Source organism: Doryrhamphus excisus, unplaced genomic scaffold (genome assembly GCF_037039965.1).
Source record: "Doryrhamphus excisus strain RoL-2023G ecotype Guam unplaced genomic scaffold, RoL_Dexc_Guam_v1.1 HiC_scaffold_24, whole genome shotgun sequence".
Classification (NCBI taxonomy): Eukaryota; Metazoa; Chordata; class Actinopteri; order Syngnathiformes; family Syngnathidae; genus Doryrhamphus; species Doryrhamphus excisus.
In genome coordinates, this window is record NW_027621862.1 from 7,981,342 (window position 1) to 8,002,087 (window position 20,746).

The window sequence follows — 20,746 nt, forward strand, 5'->3', positions numbered from 1 at the left end:
GACATCTTGGATCACAATGGTGGTGTGTCTGTCCATGAACTGATGACAGGTTCAATGGATTGATGATTTGCTGCGCTCTAGGACACAGAAATCATCCCGGACGACCCCCAAAATGTTGCCCCTCCACCACCTGGAGGGGTTGTATGCCTTGAAAATCCTGTGGTACAGAATAAGGACGACAATCCACGATGACTTGACGTATATTCACCCTCAGGATTTATTCTTTCTCTCAGAACAATAACAGCACTTCAGATCTCATAAGATGACTACACCAACAGTTGGCCGTTTGTTTCCAGCATTATTGGTTAAACAAACATTTGAACAGCTAAACATTTGTGATGTTAAGACATCGGCTTTACATGTCAATCTAGTGACAATTTCCACAGCCAATGTATACTTGTCACATATCTTTAGTACAATACTATCAGTAACACATTTCACATATTGCAGTTAACCTGCTGAATGCTATTCACCATACATTAAGGACTGCTAGCATTAGCCGTTAGCCATTTCACATGTGCTCAAGTGCTCTACAAAACATTTATAACAAACCACTTTGCAGTCAGCTGTTTACTTTAGCAACTTCTACACTCTTTACAGTCATTTGCATACATTATTTCTACTTTATACTAACATGTGGTACAGAATAAAGAAGACAATCCACGATGACTTGACGTATATTCACCCTCAGGATTTATTCTTCCTCTGTCGTTTTGTCACCTACTCTATACCGCCATCACTGCTAGCACCCCCTAGTGGACCTTGCGGTATTACACTCAAACGCCAACAATGGAGATTTGGTTATTTTAGACACAAACATATAAAAAATAGTAGGGTGTCTTTTTTTCTTTTACAACTGAATTTTATATATATGACATGAACTATTACTACTCTTAAATGCTCTAACCATATTTATACGTTTTAAACTGTTTTTTTTTAAACCATGTTACCTTATCTTTTATGTACCTTACACTCACACCACCCTTTTCTGCTTATAGCATGTCAACTGCCATGCAAGTCTGGAAGGCCATCAGAGAAGTAGCTAACTGCTACACTAACTGCTCTGAACGCTTCTTCAGTTTGATTAGAGAGACGCTGAACGTTATAATGCAGATAATGAATCACTTCGGTATTATGGTTAATGGAAATCAAAGGGATGATAGAAGCAAAACTGGATATAACCTGATCTGTAATTTTATACTCCTCTGGGACGCCACGAGGGATACCTATGGCGTCAATGTACGTCGGGTTGGGGGTGTCTAACCAGGGTGAGGTTGACACACCTCGCCTGGTCCTCAGGGCGGCCGGTGGCATGAGGTGAGACCCTACGGAAGTAGCACTATGCACTAGGCGCTCCACATCTACTGACAATACTGTCATTGGAAGAAGGAAAGGAATCGGCGCACAAACACCAGTCATGTTCTCGGTCGGTAACCTATCACTCACGCCGGGTCCACCGCACCACCACCAGAGGTCAGCCCTGAGTATCGGCCGGAAGAAGGCATCCATCTGTAAGGTAGAATTACACCAAGAGATATTAATGCCGGGTTGTACCAATCGGGAACCTGTGGAAACGGTAATGCACATAAATTTACCTTTCGCCACTGTGCTGCTGAATATGGGCTTACCTTTGACCTCTGTAACCTCGGGGTGCGCTACGGCGAATGGCCGACAATTAGCCGAGGCTGCTTCTGGAGCAGTGGATGTATTCATCAGGGACACTCGGCGGAAATCACAGCGGGAACTATTTGCAATAAGGGGCCCACTCCCAGGCACGCTAAACAATCTGTTTTCCTTGTTTTAGCTTGTTCCACCATCAAAAGCCAATTGTTAAACTGTCCCGAAATACCTGTCAAGAGCACAAACAAGGTGTCCACCAGGTACCCGCCCTCAGACCCCAGCGTACCGATTGAGTCTGCGTCGGGGTACATAAAATAAAAAAAAAAACATAAAATATTGCAGTGGTGTCCTGTGGCCGGTTAGCTCAGTTGGTCAGAGCGTGGTGCTAATAACGCCAAGGTCACGAGTTCAACCCCCGTACTAGCCACTCTTCTTTATGTGCTCCAGGAACAACAAAAGCCTTGGTTGGCAACTTACCGGCCCCCATAACCGACATCACACCACCCACCCTCGAAAAGACCGGGGAAAGGTAAAGAAAACAGCATGTCAAAGCAGAGCGGCAAAAAACCTCTTGGTCACCAAGACTCAAGGAGCAGATCAATGGGGGCAGTGGACCCCATTATCCTCTTCAGACCACGAGTGCAGAGAATGCGGACCGTGAAGAAACAACAAAAGCCCCCGTTGACAACAGCTAACAGTACAAGGAAAACAGCATGGCGGGGACAAAAGCCCAAAACCCCCCAGGCCCCATAACCAACAGCGCACAACCCAGTCAACTGCGAAACACCCCCATCAAGGCTGCCAACCGACCGGGGAAAGGTAAAGAAAACAGCATGGCAAAGCAGAGCAGCAGCAAACCTCTCGCCCACCGTGACTGCATGATCAATGGGGGCAGATGACCCTATTGTCCGAGAACCAAAATTTCGACCACGAGCATAGAGAATGCGTCTGTTAAGGATGAGTTAGTTGATTTGAGCTGGAAACATTTGATGCAATGGTGTCCGGTGGTTGGTTAGCTCAGTTGGTCAGAGCGTGGTGCTAATAACGCCAAGGTCACGGGTTCAACCCCCGTACTAGCCACTCTTCTTTATGTGCTCCAGGAACAACAAAAGCCCACGGCGACAGCCCACTGGTCTCCATAACCAACATCACCCCACCCACCTGTGAAACACCTTCGACAAGACCGCAGAAAGACCGGGGAAAGGTAAAGAAAACAGCACGTCAAAGCAGAGCGGCAACAAACCTCTTGGTCACCAAGACTGCAAGGAGCAGATCAAAGATGGCAGTGTACCCTATTATCCTCTATCCAAACTTTTACATCACGAGTGCAGAGAATGCGGACCGTGAAGGAACAAAAAAAGCCCTCGTCCACAACACCCCGCCCCTCATAACCCCCCCTGGCCCCATAACCAACAGCGCACAACCCATTCAACTGCGAAAACACCCGCATCATGGCCGCCAACTGATCGGGGAAAGGTAAGTATTTGCCCAGGCAGGGGCTTGTTGGTCTAGTGGTATGATTCTTGCTTAGGGTGCAAGAGGTCCCGAGTTCAATTCTCGGACAAGCCCTCCCTGCCCCTGAACTACCTTTCCACACAATCCCCAGAACACCACCATCAGTGAAGTTATATCAACGCTAATGTAATCTGACAGGATGTACTCAGGGCCCGGCGCTGGTGTAATGGTTAGCACCCCGGACTTTGAATCCAGTGGTCTAAGTTCAAGTCTTGGTGGAACCAAGGGGTTGCCCTTGTATTTTGAGGGCAAAAAGGAGGCGTTTGCAAGTGGACCTGAGACCCTGTCACTGATCACCTGAACAGGGACTTGAATCCGGGACACTCAGATCAAAAATCTAACCTTCAGGTGACTGGCTCAACCTTTGCTGATATTTGGCTTGTCCGTGTGGGCAGTTTAAGACCTCAGTCGATCTTGGAGGTGTCAATTCCGGGACCTGCCTCTTTCATTCCACTTCTTCTTCCTCCTCCAGTCATCCCCACCCACCGCGGCTGAAGCAGTGGCAATACAGCCTGGACAACAGTGTCAGCGTGAGCCCATAGAGGGTTACCTGAATCCCTCTTTGACAGAGCCCCTCTTGAAATTGACTTTTAATTACTGAAGTGTGTGTGAGGGTTGCCTTGCTTTTATGCGTTTAAGGACGTTATTTTTCGTTGGCAGGTGCTGAGGGCCCAGAGCGGCAGCGGTTTCCCTGTTGGTCCCTTTTTTTCCACTTTTGGTTTGCTGAGTCACGGGTGCAGTGTGGTTTGGATCCCTCCCTTTATGTTACCGCTGTCGTGGTAAGCCCCAGCCCAGGCCTCTTTTCTTCAATGGAAGCAGTCAACTTGTGGAGTACGTCAGTGTTTGAAGAGCTGATCAACTGGTGCAGTTGCTTCTGAATGCTTCGCTGCAACTCGCGTGCTGACATCTTGGATCACAATGGTGGTGTGTCTGTCCATGAACTGATGACAGGTTCAATGGATTGATGATTTGCTGCGCTCTAGGACACAGAAATCATCCCGGACGACCCCCAAAATGTTGCCCCTCCACCACCTGGAGGGGTTGTATGCCTTGAAAATCCTGTGGTACAGAATAAGGACGACAATCCACGATGACTTGACGTATATTCACCCTCAGGATTTATTCTTTCTCTCAGAACAATAACAGCACTTCAGATCTCATAAGATGACTACACCAACAGTTGGCCGTTTGTTTCCAGCATTATTGGTTAAACAAACATTTGAACAGCTAAACATTTGTGATGTTAAGACATCGGCTTTACATGTCAATCTAGTGACAATTTCCACAGCCAATGTATACTTGTCACATATCTTTAGTACAATACTATCAGTAACACATTTCACATATTGCAGTTAACCTGCTGAATGCTATTCACCATACATTAAGGACTGCTAGCATTAGCCGTTAGCCATTTCACATGTGCTCAAGTGCTCTACAAAACATTTATAACAAACCACTTTGCAGTCAGCTGTTTACTTTAGCAACTTCTACACTCTTTACAGTCATTTGCATACATTATTTCTACTTTATACTAACATGTGGTACAGAATAAAGAAGACAATCCACGATGACTTGACGTATATTCACCCTCAGGATTTATTCTTCCTCTGTCGTTTTGTCACCTACTCTATACCGCCATCACTGCTAGCACCCCCTAGTGGACCTTGCGGTATTACACTCAAACGCCAACAATGGAGATTTGGTTATTTTAGACACAAACATATAAAAAATAGTAGGGTGTCTTTTTTTCTTTTACAACTGAATTTTATATATATGACATGAACTATTACTACTCTTAAATGCTCTAACCATATTTATACGTTTTAAACTGTTTTTTTTTAAACCATGTTACCTTATCTTTTATGTACCTTACACTCACACCACCCTTTTCTGCTTATAGCATGTCAACTGCCATGCAAGTCTGGAAGGCCATCAGAGAAGTAGCTAACTGCTACACTAACTGCTCTGAACGCTTCTTCAGTTTGATTAGAGAGACGCTGAACGTTATAATGCAGATAATGAATCACTTCGGTATTATGGTTAATGGAAATCAAAGGGATGATAGAAGCAAAACTGGATATAACCTGATCTGTAATTTTATACTCCTCTGGGACGCCACGAGGGATACCTATGGCGTCAATGTACGTCGGGTTGGGGGTGTCTAACCAGGGTGAGGTTGACACACCTCGCCTGGTCCTCAGGGCGGCCGGTGGCATGAGGTGAGACCCTACGGAAGTAGCACTATGCACTAGGCGCTCCACATCTACTGACAATACTGTCATTGGAAGAAGGAAAGGAATCGGCGCACAAACACCAGTCATGTTCTCGGTCGGTAACCTATCACTCACGCCGGGTCCACCGCACCACCACCAGAGGTCAGCCCTGAGTATCGGCCGGAAGAAGGCATCCATCTGTAAGGTAGAATTACACCAAGAGATATTAATGCCGGGTTGTACCAATCGGGAACCTGTGGAAACGGTAATGCACATAAATTTACCTTTCGCCACTGTGCTGCTGAATATGGGCTTACCTTTGACCTCTGTAACCTCGGGGTGCGCTACGGCGAATGGCCGACAATTAGCCGAGGCTGCTTCTGGAGCAGTGGATGTATTCATCAGGGACACTCGGCGGAAATCACAGCGGGAACTATTTGCAATAAGGGGCCCACTCCCAGGCACGCTAAACAATCTGTTTTCCTTGTTTTAGCTTGTTCCACCATCAAAAGCCAATTGTTAAACTGTCCCGAAATACCTGTCAAGAGCACAAACAAGGTGTCCACCAGGTACCCGCCCTCAGACCCCAGCGTACCGATTGAGTCTGCGTCGGGGTACATAAAATAAAAAAAAAAACATAAAATATTGCAGTGGTGTCCTGTGGCCGGTTAGCTCAGTTGGTCAGAGCGTGGTGCTAATAACGCCAAGGTCACGAGTTCAACCCCCGTACTAGCCACTCTTCTTTATGTGCTCCAGGAACAACAAAAACCTTGGTTGGCAACTTACCGGCCCCCATAACCGACATCACACCACCCACCCTCGAAAAGACCGGGGAAAGGTAAAGAAAACAGCATGTCAAAGCAGAGCGGCAAAAAACCTCTTGGTCACCAAGACTCAAGGAGCAGATCAATGGGGGCAGTGGACCCCATTATCCTCTTCAGACCACGAGTGCAGAGAATGCGGACCGTGAAGAAACAACAAAAGCCCCCGTTGACAACAGCTAACAGTACAAGGAAAACAGCATGGCGGGGACAAAAGCCCCAAACCCCCCAGGCCCCATAACCAACAGCGCACAACCCAGTCAACTGCGAAACACCCCCATCAAGGCTGCCAACCGACCGGGGAAAGGTAAAGAAAACAGCATGGCAAAGCAGAGCAGCAGCAAACCTCTCGCCCACCGTGACTGCATGATCAATGGGGGCAGATGACCCTATTGTCCGAGAACCAAAATTTCGACCACGAGCATAGAGAATGCGTCTGTTAAGGATGAGTTAGTTGATTTGAGCTGGAAACATTTGATGCAATGGTGTCCGGTGGTTGGTTAGCTCAGTTGGTCAGAGCGTGGTGCTAATAACGCCAAGGTCACGGGTTCAACCCCCGTACTAGCCACTCTTCTTTATGTGCTCCAGGAACAACAAAAGCCCACGGCGACAGCCCACTGGTCTCCATAACCAACATCACCCCACCCACCTGTGAAACACCTTCGACAAGACCGCAGAAAGACCGGGGAAAGGTAAAGAAAACAGCACGTCAAAGCAGAGCGGCAACAAACCTCTTGGTCACCAAGACTGCAAGGAGCAGATCAAAGATGGCAGTGTACCCTATTATCCTCTATCCAAACTTTTACATCACGAGTGCAGAGAATGCGGACCGTGAAGGAACAAAAAAAGCCCTCGTCCACAACACCCCGCCCCTCATAACCCCCCCTGGCCCCATAACCAACAGCGCACAACCCATTCAACTGCGAAAACACCCGCATCATGGCCGCCAACTGATCGGGGAAAGGTAAGTATTTGCCCAGGCAGGGGCTTGTTGGTCTAGTGGTATGATTCTTGCTTAGGGTGCAAGAGGTCCCGAGTTCAATTCTCGGACAAGCCCTCCCTGCCCCTGAACTACCTTTCCACACAATCCCCAGAACACCACCATCAGTGAAGTTATATCAACGCTAATGTAATCTGACAGGATGTACTCAGGGCCCGGCGCTGGTGTAATGGTTAGCACCCCGGACTTTGAATCCAGTGGTCTAAGTTCAAGTCTTGGTGGAACCAAGGGGTTGCCCTTGTATTTTGAGGGCAAAAAGGAGGCGTTTGCAAGTGGACCTGAGACCCTGTCACTGATCACCTGAACAGGGACTTGAATCCGGGACACTCAGATCAAAAATCTAACCTTCAGGTGACTGGCTCAACCTTTGCTGATATTTGGCTTGTCCGTGTGGGCAGTTTAAGACCTCAGTCGATCTTGGAGGTGTCAATTCCGGGACCTGCCTCTTTCATTCCACTTCTTCTTCCTCCTCCAGTCATCCCCACCCACCGCGGCTGAAGCAGTGGCAATACAGCCTGGACAACAGTGTCAGCGTGAGCCCATAGAGGGTTACCTGAATCCCTCTTTGACAGAGCCCCTCTTGAAATTGACTTTTAATTACTGAAGTGTGTGTGAGGGTTGCCTTGCTTTTATGCGTTTAAGGACGTTATTTTTCGTTGGCAGGTGCTGAGGGCCCAGAGCGGCAGCGGTTTCCCTGTTGGTCCCTTTTTTTCCACTTTTGGTTTGCTGAGTCACGGGTGCAGTGTGGTTTGGATCCCTCCCTTTATGTTACCGCTGTCGTGGTAAGCCCCAGCCCAGGCCTCTTTTCTTCAATGGAAGCAGTCAACTTGTGGAGTACGTCAGTGTTTGAAGAGCTGATCAACTGGTGCAGTTGCTTCTGAATGCTTCGCTGCAACTCGCGTGCTGACATCTTGGATCACAATGGTGGTGTGTCTGTCCATGAACTGATGACAGGTTCAATGGATTGATGATTTGCTGCGCTCTAGGACACAGAAATCATCCCGGACGACCCCCAAAATGTTGCCCCTCCACCACCTGGAGGGGTTGTATGCCTTGAAAATCCTGTGGTACAGAATAAGGACGACAATCCACGATGACTTGACGTATATTCACCCTCAGGATTTATTCTTTCTCTCAGAACAATAACAGCACTTCAGATCTCATAAGATGACTACACCAACAGTTGGCCGTTTGTTTCCAGCATTATTGGTTAAACAAACATTTGAACAGCTAAACATTTGTGATGTTAAGACATCGGCTTTACATGTCAATCTAGTGACAATTTCCACAGCCAATGTATACTTGTCACATATCTTTAGTACAATACTATCAGTAACACATTTCACATATTGCAGTTAACCTGCTGAATGCTATTCACCATACATTAAGGACTGCTAGCATTAGCCGTTAGCCATTTCACATGTGCTCAAGTGCTCTACAAAACATTTATAACAAACCACTTTGCAGTCAGCTGTTTACTTTAGCAACTTCTACACTCTTTACAGTCATTTGCATACATTATTTCTACTTTATACTAACATGTGGTACAGAATAAAGAAGACAATCCACGATGACTTGACGTATATTCACCCTCAGGATTTATTCTTCCTCTGTCGTTTTGTCACCTACTCTATACCGCCATCACTGCTAGCACCCCCTAGTGGACCTTGCGGTATTACACTCAAACGCCAACAATGGAGATTTGGTTATTTTAGACACAAACATATAAAAAATAGTAGGGTGTCTTTTTTTCTTTTACAACTGAATTTTATATATATGACATGAACTATTACTACTCTTAAATGCTCTAACCATATTTATACGTTTTAAACTGTTTTTTTTTAAACCATGTTACCTTATCTTTTATGTACCTTACACTCACACCACCCTTTTCTGCTTATAGCATGTCAACTGCCATGCAAGTCTGGAAGGCCATCAGAGAAGTAGCTAACTGCTACACTAACTGCTCTGAACGCTTCTTCAGTTTGATTAGAGAGACGCTGAACGTTATAATGCAGATAATGAATCACTTCGGTATTATGGTTAATGGAAATCAAAGGGATGATAGAAGCAAAACTGGATATAACCTGATCTGTAATTTTATACTCCTCTGGGACGCCACGAGGGATACCTATGGCGTCAATGTACGTCGGGTTGGGGGTGTCTAACCAGGGTGAGGTTGACACACCTCGCCTGGTCCTCAGGGCGGCCGGTGGCATGAGGTGAGACCCTACGGAAGTAGCACTATGCACTAGGCGCTCCACATCTACTGACAATACTGTCATTGGAAGAAGGAAAGGAATCGGCGCACAAACACCAGTCATGTTCTCGGTCGGTAACCTATCACTCACGCCGGGTCCACCGCACCACCACCAGAGGTCAGCCCTGAGTATCGGCCGGAAGAAGGCATCCATCTGTAAGGTAGAATTACACCAAGAGATATTAATGCCGGGTTGTACCAATCGGGAACCTGTGGAAACGGTAATGCACATAAATTTACCTTTCGCCACTGTGCTGCTGAATATGGGCTTACCTTTGACCTCTGTAACCTCGGGGTGCGCTACGGCGAATGGCCGACAATTAGCCGAGGCTGCTTCTGGAGCAGTGGATGTATTCATCAGGGACACTCGGCGGAAATCACAGCGGGAACTATTTGCAATAAGGGGCCCACTCCCAGGCACGCTAAACAATCTGTTTTCCTTGTTTTAGCTTGTTCCACCATCAAAAGCCAATTGTTAAACTGTCCCGAAATACCTGTCAAGAGCACAAACAAGGTGTCCACCAGGTACCCGCCCTCAGACCCCAGCGTACCGATTGAGTCTGCGTCGGGGTACATAAAATAAAAAAAAAAACATAAAATATTGCAGTGGTGTCCTGTGGCCGGTTAGCTCAGTTGGTCAGAGCGTGGTGCTAATAACGCCAAGGTCACGAGTTCAACCCCCGTACTAGCCACTCTTCTTTATGTGCTCCAGGAACAACAAAAACCTTGGTTGGCAACTTACCGGCCCCCATAACCGACATCACACCACCCACCCTCGAAAAGACCGGGGAAAGGTAAAGAAAACAGCATGTCAAAGCAGAGCGGCAAAAAACCTCTTGGTCACCAAGACTCAAGGAGCAGATCAATGGGGGCAGTGGACCCCATTATCCTCTTCAGACCACGAGTGCAGAGAATGCGGACCGTGAAGAAACAACAAAAGCCCCCGTTGACAACAGCTAACAGTACAAGGAAAACAGCATGGCGGGGACAAAAGCCCCAAACCCCCCAGGCCCCATAACCAACAGCGCACAACCCAGTCAACTGCGAAACACCCCCATCAAGGCTGCCAACCGACCGGGGAAAGGTAAAGAAAACAGCATGGCAAAGCAGAGCAGCAGCAAACCTCTCGCCCACCGTGACTGCATGATCAATGGGGGCAGATGACCCTATTGTCCGAGAACCAAAATTTCGACCACGAGCATAGAGAATGCGTCTGTTAAGGATGAGTTAGTTGATTTGAGCTGGAAACATTTGATGCAATGGTGTCCGGTGGTTGGTTAGCTCAGTTGGTCAGAGCGTGGTGCTAATAACGCCAAGGTCACGGGTTCAACCCCCGTACTAGCCACTCTTCTTTATGTGCTCCAGGAACAACAAAAGCCCACGGCGACAGCCCACTGGTCTCCATAACCAACATCACCCCACCCACCTGTGAAACACCTTCGACAAGACCGCAGAAAGACCGGGGAAAGGTAAAGAAAACAGCACGTCAAAGCAGAGCGGCAACAAACCTCTTGGTCACCAAGACTGCAAGGAGCAGATCAAAGATGGCAGTGTACCCTATTATCCTCTATCCAAACTTTTACATCACGAGTGCAGAGAATGCGGACCGTGAAGGAACAAAAAAAGCCCTCGTCCACAACACCCCGCCCCTCATAACCCCCCCTGGCCCCATAACCAACAGCGCACAACCCATTCAACTGCGAAAACACCCGCATCATGGCCGCCAACTGATCGGGGAAAGGTAAGTATTTGCCCAGGCAGGGGCTTGTTGGTCTAGTGGTATGATTCTTGCTTAGGGTGCAAGAGGTCCCGAGTTCAATTCTCGGACAAGCCCTCCCTGCCCCTGAACTACCTTTCCACACAATCCCCAGAACACCACCATCAGTGAAGTTATATCAACGCTAATGTAATCTGACAGGATGTACTCAGGGCCCGGCGCTGGTGTAATGGTTAGCACCCCGGACTTTGAATCCAGTGGTCTAAGTTCAAGTCTTGGTGGAACCAAGGGGTTGCCCTTGTATTTTGAGGGCAAAAAGGAGGCGTTTGCAAGTGGACCTGAGACCCTGTCACTGGTCACCTGAACAGGGACTTGAATCCGGGACACTCAGATCAAAAATCTAACCTTCAGGTGACTGGCTCAACCTTTGCTGATATTTGGCTTGTCCGTGTGGGCAGTTTAAGACCTCAGTCGATCTTGGAGGTGTCAATTCCGGGACCTGCCTCTTTCATTCCACTTCTTCTTCCTCCTCCAGTCATCCCCACCCACCGCGGCTGAAGCAGTGGCAATACAGCCTGGACAACAGTGTCAGCGTGAGCCCATAGAGGGTTACCTGAATCCCTCTTTGACAGAGCCCCTCTTGAAATTGACTTTTAATTACTGAAGTGTGTGTGAGGGTTGCCTTGCTTTTATGCGTTTAAGGACGTTATTTTTCGTTGGCAGGTGCTGAGGGCCCAGAGTGGCAGCGGTTTCCCTGTTGGTCCCTTTTTTTCCACTTTTGGTTTGCTGAGTCACGGGTGCAGTGTGGTTTGGATCCCTCCCTTTATGTTACCGCTGTCGTGGTAAGCCCCAGCCCAGGCCTCTTTTCTTCAATGGAAGCAGTCAACTTGTGGAGTACGTCAGTGTTTGAAGAGCTGATCAACTGGTGCAGTTGCTTCTGAATGCTTCGCTGCAACTCGCGTGCTGACATCTTGGATCACAATGGTGGTGTGTCTGTCCATGAACTGATGACAGGTTCAATGGATTGATGATTTGCTGCGCTCTAGGACACAGAAATCATCCCGGACGACCCCCAAAATGTTGCCCCTCCACCACCTGGAGGGGTTGTATGCCTTGAAAATCCTGTGGTACAGAATAAGGACGACAATCCACGATGACTTGACGTATATTCACCCTCAGGATTTATTCTTTCTCTCAGAACAATAACAGCACTTCAGATCTCATAAGATGACTACACCAACAGTTGGCCGTTTGTTTCCAGCATTATTGGTTAAACAAACATTTGAACAGCTAAACATTTGTGATGTTAAGACATCGGCTTTACATGTCAATCTAGTGACAATTTCCACAGCCAATGTATACTTGTCACATATCTTTAGTACAATACTATCAGTAACACATTTCACATATTGCAGTTAACCTGCTGAATGCTATTCACCATACATTAAGGACTGCTAGCATTAGCCGTTAGCCATTTCACATGTGCTCAAGTGCTCTACAAAACATTTATAACAAACCACTTTGCAGTCAGCTGTTTACTTTAGCAACTTCTACACTCTTTACAGTCATTTGCATACATTATTTCTACTTTATACTAACATGTGGTACAGAATAAAGAAGACAATCCACGATGACTTGACGTATATTCACCCTCAGGATTTATTCTTCCTCTGTCGTTTTGTCACCTACTCTATACCGCCATCACTGCTAGCACCCCCTAGTGGACCTTGCGGTATTACACTCAAACGCCAACAATGGAGATTTGGTTATTTTAGACACAAACATATAAAAAATAGTAGGGTGTCTTTTTTTCTTTTACAACTGAATTTTATATATATGACATGAACTATTACTACTCTTAAATGCTCTAACCATATTTATACGTTTTAAACTGTTTTTTTTTAAACCATGTTACCTTATCTTTTATGTACCTTACACTCACACCACCCTTTTCTGCTTATAGCATGTCAACTGCCATGCAAGTCTGGAAGGCCATCAGAGAAGTAGCTAACTGCTACACTAACTGCTCTGAACGCTTCTTCAGTTTGATTAGAGAGACGCTGAACGTTATAATGCAGATAATGAATCACTTCGGTATTATGGTTAATGGAAATCAAAGGGATGATAGAAGCAAAACTGGATATAACCTGATCTGTAATTTTATACTCCTCTGGGACGCCACGAGGGATACCTATGGCGTCAATGTACGTCGGGTTGGGGGTGTCTAACCAGGGTGAGGTTGACACACCTCGCCTGGTCCTCAGGGCGGCCGGTGGCATGAGGTGAGACCCTACGGAAGTAGCACTATGCACTAGGCGCTCCACATCTACTGACAATACTGTCATTGGAAGAAGGAAAGGAATCGGCGCACAAACACCAGTCATGTTCTCGGTCGGTAACCTATCACTCACGCCGGGTCCACCGCACCACCACCAGAGGTCAGCCCTGAGTATCGGCCGGAAGAAGGCATCCATCTGTAAGGTAGAATTACACCAAGAGATATTAATGCCGGGTTGTACCAATCGGGAACCTGTGGAAACGGTAATGCACATAAATTTACCTTTCGCCACTGTGCTGCTGAATATGGGCTTACCTTTGACCTCTGTAACCTCGGGGTGCGCTACGGCGAATGGCCGACAATTAGCCGAGGCTGCTTCTGGAGCAGTGGATGTATTCATCAGGGACACTCGGCGGAAATCACAGCGGGAACTATTTGCAATAAGGGGCCCACTCCCAGGCACGCTAAACAATCTGTTTTCCTTGTTTTAGCTTGTTCCACCATCAAAAGCCAATTGTTAAACTGTCCCGAAATACCTGTCAAGAGCACAAACAAGGTGTCCACCAGGTACCCGCCCTCAGACCCCAGCGTACCGATTGAGTCTGCGTCGGGGTACATAAAATAAAAAAAAAAACATAAAATATTGCAGTGGTGTCCTGTGGCCGGTTAGCTCAGTTGGTCAGAGCGTGGTGCTAATAACGCCAAGGTCACGAGTTCAACCCCCGTACTAGCCACTCTTCTTTATGTGCTCCAGGAACAACAAAAGCCTTGGTTGGCAACTTACCGGCCCCCATAACCGACATCACACCACCCACCCTCGAAAAGACCGGGGAAAGGTAAAGAAAACAGCATGTCAAAGCAGAGCGGCAAAAAACCTCTTGGTCACCAAGACTCAAGGAGCAGATCAATGGGGGCAGTGGACCCCATTATCCTCTTCAGACCACGAGTGCAGAGAATGCGGACCGTGAAGAAACAACAAAAGCCCCCGTTGACAACAGCTAACAGTACAAGGAAAACAGCATGGCGGGGACAAAAGCCCCAAACCCCCCAGGCCCCATAACCAACAGCGCACAACCCAGTCAACTGCGAAACACCCCCATCAAGGCTGCCAACCGACCGGGGAAAGGTAAAGAAAACAGCATGGCAAAGCAGAGCAGCAGCAAACCTCTCGCCCACCGTGACTGCATGATCAATGGGGGCAGATGACCCTATTGTCCGAGAACCAAAATTTCGACCACGAGCATAGAGAATGCGTCTGTTAAGGATGAGTTAGTTGATTTGAGCTGGAAACATTTGATGCAATGGTGTCCGGTGGTTGGTTAGCTCAGTTGGTCAGAGCGTGGTGCTAATAACGCCAAGGTCACGGGTTCAACCCCCGTACTAGCCACTCTTCTTTATGTGCTCCAGGAACAACAAAAGCCCACGGCGACAGCCCACTGGTCTCCATAACCAACATCACCCCACCCACCTGTGAAACACCTTCGACAAGACCGCAGAAAGACCGGGGAAAGGTAAAGAAAGCAGAGCGGCAACAAACCTCTTGGTCACCAAGACTGCAAGGAGCAGATCAAAGATGGCAGTGTACCCTATTATCCTCTATCCAAACTTTTACATCACGAGTGCAGAGAATGCGGACCGTGAAGGAACAAAAAAAGCCCTCGTCCACAACACCCCGCCCCTCATAACCCCCCCTGGCCCCATAACCAACAGCGCACAACCCATTCAACTGCGAAAACACCCGCATCATGGCCGCCAACTGATCGGGGAAAGGTAAGTATTTGCCCAGGCAGGGGCTTGTTGGTCTAGTGGTATGATTCTTGCTTAGGGTGCAAGAGGTTCAATTCTCGGACAAGCCCTCCCTGCCCCTGAACTACCTTTCCACACAATCCCCAGAACACCACCATCAGTGAAGTTATATCAACGCTAATGTAATCTGACAGGATGTACTCAGGGCCCGGCGCTGTCTGTACCCTTGCAGGTTCCGTGGTGTAATGGTTAGCACCCCGGACTTTGAATCCAGTGGTCTAAGTTCAAGTCTTGGTGGAACCAAGGGGTTGCCCTTGTATTTTGAGGGCAAAAAGGAGGCGTTTGCAAGTGGACCTGAGACCCTGTCACTGGTCACCTGAACAGGGACTTGAATCCGGGACACTCAGATCAAAAATCTAACCTTCAGGTGACTGGCTCAACCTTTGCTGATATTTGGCTTGTCCGTGTGGGCAGTTTAAGACCTCAGTCGATCTTGGAGGTGTCAATTCCGGGACCTGCCTCTTTCATTCCACTTCTTCTTCCTCCTCCAGTCATCCCCACCCACCGCGGCTGAAGCAGTGGCAATACAGCCTGGACAACAGTGTCAGCGTGAGCCCATAGAGGGTTACCTGAATCCCTCTTTGACAGAGCCCCTCTTGAAATTGACTTTTAATTACTGAAGTGTGTGTGAGGGTTGCCTTGCTTTTATGCGTTTAAGGACGTTATTTTTCGTTGGCAGGTGCTGAGGGCCCAGAGTGGCAGCGGTTTCCCTGTTGGTCCCTTTTTTTCCACTTTTGGTTTGCTGAGTCACGGGTGCAGTGTGGTTTGGATCCCTCCCTTTATGTTACCGCTGTCGTGGTAAGCCCCAGCCCAGGCCTCTTTTCTTCAATGGAAGCAGTCAACTTGTGGAGTACGTCAGTGTTTGAAGAGCTGATCAACTGGTGCAGTTGCTTCTGAATGCTTCGCTGCAACTCGCGTGCTGACATCTTGGATCACAATGGTGGTGTGTCTGTCCATGAACTGATGACAGGTTCAATGGATTGATGATTTGCTGCGCTCTAGGACACAGAAATCATCCCGGACGACCCCCAAAATGTTGCCCCTCCACCACCTGGAGGGGTTGTATGCCTTGAAAATCCTGTGGTACAGAATAAGGACGACAATCCACGATGACTTGACGTATATTCACCCTCAGGATTTATTCTTTCTCTCAGAACAATAACAGCACTTCAGATCTCATAAGATGACTACACCAACAGTTGGCCGTTTGTTTCCAGCATTATTGGTTAAACAAACATTTGAACAGCTAAACATTTGTGATGTTAAGACATCGGCTTTACATGTCAATCTAGTGACAATTTCCACAGCCAATGTATACTTGTCACATATCTTTAGTACAATACTATCAGTAACACATTTCACATATTGCAGTTAACCTGCTGAATGCTATTCACCATACATTAAGGACTGCTAGCATTAGCCGTTAGCCATTTCACATGTGCTCAAGTGCTCTACAAAACATTTATAACAAACCACTTTGCAGTCAGCTGTTTACTTTAGCAACTTCTACACTCTTTACAGTCATTTGCATACATTATTTCTACTTTATACTAACATGTGGTACAGAATAAAGAAGACAATCCACGATGACTTGACGTATATTCACCCTCAGGATTTATTCTTCCTCTGTCGTTTTGTCACCTACTCTATACCGCCATCACTGCTAGCACCCCCTAGTGGACCTTGCGGTATTACACTCAAACGCCAACAATGGAGATTTGGTTATTTTAGACACAAACATATAAAAAATAGTAGGGTGTCTTTTTTTCTTTTACAACTGAATTTTATATATATGACATGAACTATTACTACTCTTAAATGCTCTAACCATATTTATACGTTTTAAACTGTTTTTTTTTTAAACCATGTTACCTTATCTTTTATGTACCTTACACTCACACCACCCTATTCTGCTTATAGCATGTCAACTGCCATGCAAGTCTGGAAGGCCATCAGAGAAGTAGCTAACTGCTACACTAACTGCTCTGAACGCTTCTTCAGTTTGATTAGAGAGACGCTGAACGTTATAATGCAGATAATGAATCACTTCGGTATTATGGTTAATGGAAATCAAAGGGATGATAGAAGCAAAACTGGATATAACCTGATCTGTAATTTTATACTCCTCTGGGACGCCACGAGGGATACCTATGGCGTCAATGTACGTCGGGTTGGGGGTGTCTAACCAGGGTGAGGTTGACACACCTCGCCTGGTCCTCAGGGCGGCCGGTGGCATGAGGTGAGACCCTACGGAAGTAGCACTATGCACTAGGCGCTCCACATCTACTGACAATACTGTCATTGGAAGAAGGAAAGGAATCGGCGCACAAACACCAGTCATGTTCTCGGTCGGTAACCTATCACTCACGCCGGGTCCACCGCACCACCACCAGAGGTCAGCCCTGAGTATCGGCCGGAAGAAGGCATCCATCTGTAAGGTAGAATTACACCAAGAGATATTAATGCCGGGTTGTACCAATCGGGAACCTGTGGAAACGGTAATGCACATAAATTTACCTTTCGCCACTGTGCTGCTGAATATGGGCTTACCTTTGACCTCTGTAACCTCGGGGTGCGCTACGGCGAATGGCCGACAATTAGCCGAGGCTGCTTCTGGAGCAGTGGATGTATTCATCAGGGACACTCGGCGGAAATCACAGCGGGAACTATTTGCAATAAGGGGCCCACTCCCAGGCACGCTAAACAATCTGTTTTCCTTGTTTTAGCTTGTTCCACCATCAAAAGCCAATTGTTAAACTGTCCCGAAATACCTGTCAAGAGCACAAACAAGGTGTCCACCAGGTACCCGCCCTCAGACCCCAGCGTACCGATTGAGTCTGCGTCGGGGTACATAAAATAAAAAAAAAAACATAAAATATTGCAGTGGTGTCCTGTGGCCGGTTAGCTCAGTTGGTCAGAGCGTGGTGCTAATAACGCCAAGGTCACGAGTTCAACCCCCGTACTAGCCACTCTTCTTTATGTGCTCCAGGAACAACAAAAGCCTTGGTTGGCAACTTACCGGCCCCCATAACCGACATCACACCACCCACCCTCGAAAAGACCGGGGAAAGGTAAAGAAAACAGCATGTCAAAGCAGAGCGGCAAAAAACCTCTTGGTCACCAAGACTCAAGGAGCAGATCAATGGGGGCAGTGGACCCCATTATCCTCTTCAGACCACGAGTGCAGAGAATGCGGACCGTGAAGAAACAACAAAAGCCCCCGTTGACAACAGCTAACAGTACAAGGAAAACAGCATGGCGGGGACAAAAGCCCAAAACCCCCCAGGCCCCATAACCAACAGCGCACAACCCAGTCAACTGCGAAACACCCCCATCAAGGCTGCCAACCGACCGGGGAAAGGTAAAGAAAACAGCATGGCAAAGCAGAGCAGCAGCAAACCTCTCGCCCACCGTGACTGCATGATCAATGGGGGCAGATGACCCTATTGTCCGAGAACCAAAATTTCGACCACGAGCATAGAGAATGCGTCTGTTAAGGATGAGTTAGTTGATTTGAGCTGGAAACATTTGATGCAATGGTGTCCGGTGGTTGGTTAGCTCAGTTGGTCAGAGCGTGGTGCTAATAACGCCAAGGTCACGGGTTCAACCCCCGTACTAGCCACTCTTCTTTATGTGCTCCAGGAACAACAAAAGCCCACGGCGACAGCCCACTGGTCTCCATAACCAACATCACCCCACCCACCTGTGAAACACCTTCGACAAGACCGCAGAAAGACCGGGGAAAGGTAAAGAAAACAGCACGTCAAAGCAGAGCGGCAACAAACCTCTTGGTCACCAAGACTGCAAGGAGCAGATCAAAGATGGCAGTGTACCCTATTATCCTCTATCCAAACTTTTACATCACGAGTGCAGAGAATGCGGACCGTGAAGGAACAAAAAAAGCCCTCCCTGCCCCTGAACTACCCTTCCACACAATCCCCAGAACACCACCATCAGTGAAGTTATATCAACGCTAATGTAATCTGACAGGATGTACTTCAGGGCCCGGCGCTGTCTGTACCCTTGCAGGTTCCGTGGTGTAATGGTTAGCAGCCCGGACTTTGAATCCAGTGGTCTAAGTTCAAGTCTTGGTGGAACCAAGGGATTGCCCTGTTGCCCTTGTATTTTGAGGGCAAAAAGGAGGCGTTTGCAAGTGGACCTGAGACCCTGTCACTGGTCACCTGAACAGGGACTTGAATCCGGGACACTCAGATCAAAAATCTAACCTTCAGGTGACTGGCTCAACCTTTGCTGATATTTGGCTTGTCCGTGTGGGCAGTTTAAGACCTCAGTCGATCTTGGAGGTGTCAATTCCGGGACCTGCCTCTTTCATTCCACTTCTTCTTCCTCCTCCAGTCATCCCCACCCACCGCGGCTGAAGCAGTGGCAATACAGCCTGGACAACAGTGTCAGCGTGAGCCCATAGAGGGTTACCTGAATCCCTCTTTGACAGAGCCCCTCTTGAAATTGACTTTTAATTACTGAAGTGTGTGTGAGGGTTGCCTTGCTTTTATGCGTTTAAGGACGTTATTTTTCGTTGGCAGGTGCTGAGGGCCCAGAGTGGCAGCGGTTTCCCTGTTGGTCCCTTTTTTTCCACTTTTGGTTTGCTGAGTCACGGGTGCAGTGTGGTTTGGATCCCTCCCTTTATGTTACCGCTGTCGTGGTAAGCCCCAGCCCAGGCCTCTTTTCTTCAATGGAAGCAGTCAACTTGTGGAGTACGTCAGTGTTTGAAGAGCTGATCAACTGGTGCAGTTGCTTCTGAATGCTTCGCTGCAACTCGCGTGCTGACATCTTGGATCACAATGGTGGTGTGTCTGTCCATGAACTGATGACAGGTTCAATGGATTGATGATTTGCTGCGCTCTAGGACACAGAAATCATCCCGGACGACCCCCAAAATGTTGCCCCTCCACCACCTGGAGGGGTTGTATGCCTTGAAAATCCTGTGGTACAGAATAAGGACGACAATCCACGATGACTTGACGTATATTCACCCTCAGGATTTATTCTTTCTCTCAGAACAATAACAGCACTTCAGATCTCATAAGATGACTACACCAACAGTTGGCCGTTTGTTTCCAGCATTATTGGTTAAACAAACATTTGAACAGCTAAACATTTGTGATGTTAAGACATCGGCTTTACATGTCAATCTAGTGACAATTTCCACAGCCAATGTATACTTGTCACATATCTTTAGTACAATACTATCAGTAACACATTTCACATATTGCAGTTAACCTGCTGAATGCTATTCACCATACATTAAGGACTGCTAGCATTAGCCGTTAGCCATTTCACATGTGCTCAAGTGCTCTACAAAACATTTATAACAAACCACTTTGCAGTCAGCTGTTTACTTTAGCAACTTCTACACTCTTTACAGTCATTTGCATACATTATTTCTACTTTATACTAACATGTGGTACAGAATAAAGAAGACAATCCACGATGACTTGACGTATATTCACCCTCAGGATTTATTCTTCCTCTGTCGTTTTGTCACCTACTCTATA

General features: G+C 47.3%; 14 non-coding genes across 14 annotated transcripts; all 14 read left to right on the top strand.

The window, feature by feature from the left end:
• The first annotated feature begins 1,973 nt into the window (after nt 1-1,973).
• On the top strand, nt 1,974-2,047 carry trnai-aau (transfer RNA isoleucine (anticodon AAU)). Its single transcript has one exon. It is a non-coding gene; the product is annotated as a tRNA-Ile (tRNA).
• A 579-nt stretch (nt 2,048-2,626) lies between these two features.
• On the top strand, nt 2,627-2,700 carry trnai-aau (transfer RNA isoleucine (anticodon AAU)). The gene has a single exon. It is a non-coding gene; the product is annotated as a tRNA-Ile (tRNA).
• Nucleotides 2,701-3,117: 417 nt separating this feature from the next.
• Nucleotides 3,118-3,189, top strand: trnap-agg (transfer RNA proline (anticodon AGG)). Its single transcript has one exon. It is a non-coding gene; the product is annotated as a tRNA-Pro (tRNA).
• Nucleotides 3,190-6,010: 2,821 nt separating this feature from the next.
• trnai-aau (transfer RNA isoleucine (anticodon AAU)) lies at nt 6,011-6,084 on the top strand. Its single transcript has one exon. It is a non-coding gene; the product is annotated as a tRNA-Ile (tRNA).
• A 579-nt stretch (nt 6,085-6,663) lies between these two features.
• Nucleotides 6,664-6,737, top strand: trnai-aau (transfer RNA isoleucine (anticodon AAU)). Its single transcript has one exon. It is a non-coding gene; the product is annotated as a tRNA-Ile (tRNA).
• A 417-nt stretch (nt 6,738-7,154) lies between these two features.
• trnap-agg (transfer RNA proline (anticodon AGG)) lies at nt 7,155-7,226 on the top strand. The gene has a single exon. It is a non-coding gene; the product is annotated as a tRNA-Pro (tRNA).
• A 2,821-nt stretch (nt 7,227-10,047) lies between these two features.
• trnai-aau (transfer RNA isoleucine (anticodon AAU)) lies at nt 10,048-10,121 on the top strand. The gene has a single exon. It is a non-coding gene; the product is annotated as a tRNA-Ile (tRNA).
• Nucleotides 10,122-10,700: 579 nt separating this feature from the next.
• On the top strand, nt 10,701-10,774 carry trnai-aau (transfer RNA isoleucine (anticodon AAU)). The gene has a single exon. It is a non-coding gene; the product is annotated as a tRNA-Ile (tRNA).
• A 417-nt stretch (nt 10,775-11,191) lies between these two features.
• On the top strand, nt 11,192-11,263 carry trnap-agg (transfer RNA proline (anticodon AGG)). The gene has a single exon. It is a non-coding gene; the product is annotated as a tRNA-Pro (tRNA).
• Nucleotides 11,264-14,084: 2,821 nt separating this feature from the next.
• On the top strand, nt 14,085-14,158 carry trnai-aau (transfer RNA isoleucine (anticodon AAU)). The gene has a single exon. It is a non-coding gene; the product is annotated as a tRNA-Ile (tRNA).
• Nucleotides 14,159-14,737: 579 nt separating this feature from the next.
• Nucleotides 14,738-14,811, top strand: trnai-aau (transfer RNA isoleucine (anticodon AAU)). Its single transcript has one exon. It is a non-coding gene; the product is annotated as a tRNA-Ile (tRNA).
• A 590-nt stretch (nt 14,812-15,401) lies between these two features.
• trnaq-uug (transfer RNA glutamine (anticodon UUG)) lies at nt 15,402-15,473 on the top strand. The gene has a single exon. It is a non-coding gene; the product is annotated as a tRNA-Gln (tRNA).
• Nucleotides 15,474-18,125: 2,652 nt separating this feature from the next.
• On the top strand, nt 18,126-18,199 carry trnai-aau (transfer RNA isoleucine (anticodon AAU)). Its single transcript has one exon. It is a non-coding gene; the product is annotated as a tRNA-Ile (tRNA).
• A 579-nt stretch (nt 18,200-18,778) lies between these two features.
• Nucleotides 18,779-18,852, top strand: trnai-aau (transfer RNA isoleucine (anticodon AAU)). Its single transcript has one exon. It is a non-coding gene; the product is annotated as a tRNA-Ile (tRNA).
• The last annotated feature ends 1,894 nt before the right edge of the window (nt 18,853-20,746 follow it).